Here is a 6,200-nt window from a genome sequence, read left to right on the forward strand (position 1 = left end):
CTTCCGGGCCATTTCCAGGCATTCCAGTCAAACTCCGAATCACAGATTGGCATCACTAAATTGTTAAGCTCCTTCATCACTTTGTGGACAAGCAAGACCTCCAAGCTATTGAGTTGGTACTGGGTAACCATAAGGTCAATGGTTTTCCAACTCTTGTTGCCACTGTCCCAGAAGTGCCCAAGTTGCTTCAGATCCTTGTTATTCAGTTTCCTGGCTGTCTCAATCCAATAGGGAGTTTGTGATAGATCTATAACTTTGGAGAGCCAGGGGGACCAATGCAAAATGGAGTTCTTGAAGTATCTGACTTCTTCCCCCCACTTTAAGACTCCTGCTGCTCTATTGCATTTTCTTATCAATTCTCTCGAGTTTCCCCCCAGTCTTAAGGTAGACCACTCCGGGGCTAACAGTTTGTCATGAACCTCCACCCCTCTCCACTTTCCACCCTCCGAGCCAAGTTTAGCTGCTTCTATCATATCTCTAACCATGACAGCCCAAACTTGATCCCGTTTAGCCAAGGAAACAACAAACTTGGCGCAACAAGCTTCTACATGGGCCACAGTGTTGAGAATTTCGAGGCCTCCTTGATTCACCGGTCAAGCAATTGATTCCCACCGGGCCCATTGCCATGGCCTGGAGGATTTCATGTTGTTTTTCCATAAAAATATTTTAGCTGGTTTTAAGAACTCTTTCCAGTGACACTTAGCCATCTTGAGGAGCGGGCTAGTGAAGGCAATATAAGGAATCATAAAGGTATTCATCACTTTTATCCGGCTTGGGAATGGGAGAAGAGCATACTCCCACCTACTCATTTTTGTTTTGATTTTTTCAAGCACCCACTGAAATCTTTGCTTGTGAGTTACATCCACCCCCAAGGGGGATCCCAGATGTCTGAATATATTCCCTTTTGTTACAATTTCCCCCGACCAGACGAAAGGGTCAAATGAGTCATTTTCTGTTAGGGAGATCAACCTTGACTTCTCTACATTACAATGTGATCCGGAAGCTACTGAGAATATTTGTACAATCTCTAGATCTTTTCGAATGACCTGTGGGCACGCCTTCAAGAAGAGGAGAGAATCGTCTGCAAAAAATTTTGCTAGGAGTTGGCTATTTCCTGGCAAAGCAAGGCCTTGAAACTCCCCTCGTTCCACATAGCTTCGAGCGTCGTGATTAAAGGATGTGAACCTATGGCGAAAAGTAGGGGGGCCAGAGGGCATCCCTGCTTAATAGACCTTTTGACCTCAAAAGAGCCCACAATTCTATCGTTGAACAGGAGCTCTGACTAGCTTCCAGCCCCCAGTACGCGTACCAACCGACATAGGCGAGGTCCAAAGCTCAGAGCTTCCATGACGGTTTGTATATATGTCCATGTTATCCTGTCATAAGCCTTGTCCAGGTCCAACTGCAACAGAATGCACTCCTGCTTTGTGACAGTTGCGTATTCGATGCCCACCATAGCTACCAAGATGTTATCGTAAATGAACCTTCCTTTTATGAACCCATGTTGATCTGGGGAGAGATGATCTTGTTTAGTACAGGGGCTAGTATGATGGCTACTGATTTAGCTATAATTTTGTAGGCCACCGACATTATCGTTATAGGGCGCTAATGTTTCAATTGAGAACAATAGATCTGTTTTGGGATGGGTTTGATAAGACCTCTTTTAACACTTACCTCCATCGACCCTTCGACCATGGCTTTGTTGGCCAATCTTGTGATTGGGGCCTTGAGATCATCCAAAAATTCTCTATAGAATTCCACCGTCATCCCATCCCAACCGGGGGACTTTTCCTTGCCAAGGGCTTGCAATGCTAGTGAACATCCATCTTCGGAGAATGCCCGTTCCAAGCAATTAGCTTATGAGTGGGGAATTTCCTTCTTCACACTTTGTAGTAAGGTCCCTCTAGATTCTTCCACTTCTTGGGACTGGATCTCTCGTCGTCCAATGATTTGACTAAGATAGCTCAACATCAGACCAGCCATCTCATCCTGGTTATGAACTTCCGTCCCTTTATCATCGTAGAGCGAGCGGACGTGGCCCCCGCTCTTCTTGATTTTTAAAGCCCTAAAAAACTGAGTTTGATTGGAGGCTTCAGGTTGAAGGAAAGTCTCCCTTGAGAGAAGCCTTGCCTTTCTGATATCTGCTAATTGCTCATTAGCAAGGTTAGATTTGGCTTCGAGCCATCGTTTGTCCTCCTCCTCAGTAGCATGCCCAATGGCTTTTATGGAGGTAAGCAATTGTACCTCCGCTATAAGATGCATAAGGTGTACCTCCCTAGCTTTCTTGAATCGGGGGCTCGATGTTTTGATTTCTTTTTGGATGCTCCGAGCAAAGAGGTCCCACGCATTGTGCTTGTTGAGGTTGACATCTTTTTTGAGCTTACCCAATGCTTTCTTGGTTAGATTCCTGAAAAGAGAGTCTTTGAATAGGTGTGCCCCTATTACTAACAATTTTTTCTCACCTCTTGGGGTCTGCTCCTCCTCTTTATTCTTCTTGAAATGTATGTGCAGAGAAATGTGATCCGAAAGGCTTTTTGCTGGGACTACCTTCATCTCCATCAACGACGGTATCCAGTCAGCTTGGTGTGAGCATTAGCATTTGTCCAGCCTGAAGGCAGTGCGGGCATACTGGAGGCCTGTGTAGGTGAAACCAGGTGTGCTGTTCCATGGGCCGACTTCCCATAAGTCGATCATCACCCACTTTTCACACAAACGTTTCCATTTAGACCTTTCCGATCCATCCAACATATTGGAGGATCCTGTTCTATCCCTGCTCTTTTCTACCATATTGAAGTCGCCAACCAACAAACACTCCCCTTCAATAGGAGTATCTCTAAGATACATCCACAATTTAGCTCTTTCTTTTGCATTGCAAGGGTCGTATACATTCACAACGGTGAAGGGATGCCCTTCCCATCTGATTCTAGTCCCCAAGATTCTGTCGGATGGGTGGTTAAGAACCAACTTTGGCTCCAATTCTCTGTCCCCAATGCTGAGGACGCCACTGAAACCGTTACTTCCTTCTCCATAGAATACCAATTTCTTTCCTAGAACCTGTTTTCTCTTACTATGGGCATCTAAGTGGTGTTCTTACAAGGAACGACAAGTGAAGTGCTCAAATTTCCACAAGGCAAGGTTCGCATGCAACACAAATCGCGGAGCATACAAAACACAAAGACTTCAATTTCTCAAGGATCAAGTTGACGTTTCTTTTTCTCTCTTTGCATTAGTGTGTGTTTACCATGGCCAATGAGGATATACCACCTACACACAGTTTGATTTTGAGCATGTAGATCAAAATCATGGCACCACAGGTGCTGCTGACATTAATATGCATGATGATGATGATCTAGGAGATCATGGGCTTGTACGTATGGATTTTTCCAAGACTTTGGAACATTGCCACAGCGTACTTGAAAGAAACCTCTTTCCACTCAATGCAGATGTTACCAATCTTACAGATTTACTTGTGAAATTTATGAATTCACAGACAACTCAAGGAGCTACAAGTGGCACGATTCAAGGGAACCAAGCTCACACGACTCAAGGAGTCCAAGAGACAAGTGCCGCAGAAGATGCAGAAGGTAGCAATGCATTACTTAAGAATATCACCATTCTTGAGTTTCACGGGAAAGAGCGTGAGTCGCAACAAGGATGCGGTCAATACGTTCTTACACAAATGGAGTGATGTTCATAGATTGAGACAAACCCCGGATATAAAGACGGCTGTGGAAACAAGTCTATCTCTTAAAAGCAAGGCCTATAAGTGGTGGATGACATTTCCAATAGATACTCGTCCTTCGTCTTGGGCTACGTTTCAAGCTTATTTCTTCAAAGAGTTTTTGGAATCCAATGAAGAAGATAAGAATTGGTTAGCATGGGATGCATGCCGCATGTCTGGCCTCTCTCTCACACAATACCTTTCAAAGTATCGAGAAATCATATTAAAACTAGAAGGTCTAGAAAAATTCCAAAAGATACGGGATTTTAATAGGGGTCTTGACAAAGACTATCGTCCTCATGTCAAGACCCAACATCCAAAAACTTTGGAAGAAGCCATTAGTCATGCACAAAGATATGATGATGACCAAGAGAGGAAAGGAAATGTTCCCTACTCTAAGAATAATTTTGCTAAGAGCAATGTGGCTAAGAGCCAATGGCGAGGTAGATCTTCCACACGTTCCAAGAGGAATAAGAGACAGTCTATCTCTCCACGCCCACAAGAGGCTAAGAAGCCTAAGCAATCACGAGATACTCCGTGTGGGTCTCTTAGCACTGCTGACTTTGAGCGTGCAAAGAAACACAATTTATGTTTTAGATGTCTTTTGGACCAACATAACAAGAAAGATTGTCCTCTTTTGCAAGGCAAAGAAAAGGCCATGCACACGGTGCAACATCTCACATTAGATTCATCTCCTAAATATTGTGATGTAGAGGTTCTTCATATGAAGAAAAGCACAAGTGTTGTGTGCCTGCTTCAATGTGGCAGCCCACCTTTGGCCCCCATGATTTGATTTGCATGCATGGAACTATTAACGAACAACGTGTTCGTATTTTAGTGGATGATGGTGCAACTCATAACTTCTTGAACTATAAGCTAGTCAAGAAATTGAAGCTTACACAGACTCCCTGCTCTCACAACTATGTGGTGGAGCACATGTCTGTGAATGATGAAGAAGTATGGGACATGATAGTTCAAGGGGTTGAGCTTATTGTTCAAGATCATACGATGACCCTTGACTTCCAAGTTATGAATATGGACCGTGCTGATGTAGTTTTAGGATGGGAGTGGTTGCATGGTTTAGGGAACACATTGCACACTAGTTATGAAAACAACTCCGTATCCTTTATGGCCAATGGTAAACATATGTTTTTGCTTGGTGAGAAAAATATACCATCTGCACATCTTATATGTACAGTCAAGCTTTCTATTTTGCAAAAAGCAAATTTAATAGATGAAGTCTTTTTGTGTTACTGCTTGTCTCCGAGTCTTGTGAATTCTCAAGAGAAAAGTGCAGTGAATTCTAGTAATGGTATGCAAAGTGCAATGAATTCTACTGATAAACAAAGTGTTAAAAAATCTAATGAGCAAAGTGCTCTCAATTTTAATTCTATAGAGAAATGTGCAACTGTTGTAAAACAAACATTACAGGAATTACAAGATTCTCCATCCCAGCATAACTCTAGTTTATTTCCTCCTTTTGCACGAAAAAAGATGACTCACTTACTCACGGAGTATAGTGATGTGTTCTCAAGTGATTTACCATCGGGTTTACCCCCTACATGTGATGTGCAGCATGGCATAGATGTCTTACCAGGCACTAAATCGGTGAGTAAACCACCTTATCGTATGAGTGCTAAAGAAGCCAAGGAGGTTGAGAGTCAATTGGCTGACTACCTCGCTCGTGGTTTCATTAGACCTAGCACTTTGCCTTGGCCATCACCAATTCTATTGGTAAAAAGGAAAGCTGGTACTATGCGCATGTGCGTAGATTATCGCGGATTAAATGCGATAACCATCAAGAAAAAGTATCCTCTGCCTCGAGTGGATGAGTTGTTTGATCAACTCCACGGGGCAAGATACTATAGAAAGATAGATCTTCGTTCAGGATACCACCAGGTTCGTATCCTGCTGCAAGATATCTCCAAAACTGCCTTTAGAACACGGTTCGGGCATTTTGAATTTTTGGTTATGCCTTTTGGTCTAACCAATGCTCCATCTACATTTATGACACTTATGGATAGTGTCTTATGTCCCTATCTTGGAAAATTTGTTGTGGTTTTCCTTGATGATATTGTCATTTATAGTAAGACTGAAGATGAACACATAGAACACTTACGATTAGTGTTTGAACAGCTACGAGCTCACGTGCTGTATGCTAAGCAAAGCAAGTGTGATTTCTTTAAAACAGAGATACATTACCTTGGTCATGTGATCTCTTATTCTGGCAGCAAGATGGACACTGACAAGGTCGCTGCCATTCTTCGATGGCCACATCCCAACACAGTTGAGGAGCTTCAAATATTTTTAGGCATGGCTAGATTTTATCAAAAGTATATCCATGACTATGCCAAAATCATTGTTCCTATGACGGATCAACTTAAAGCAAAAGGTAAGACCTTTTCTTGGGAAGAAGCCCAAAAATGTAGTTTTGAACAGCTCAAGGTAGCTATAGCCACTGTTCCCATCCTAGAAATCG

Source organism: Adiantum capillus-veneris, chromosome 7, assembly GCF_014529385.1.
Source record: "Adiantum capillus-veneris isolate H3 chromosome 7, ASM1452938v2, whole genome shotgun sequence".
Classification (NCBI taxonomy): domain Eukaryota; kingdom Viridiplantae; phylum Streptophyta; class Polypodiopsida; order Polypodiales; family Pteridaceae; genus Adiantum; species Adiantum capillus-veneris.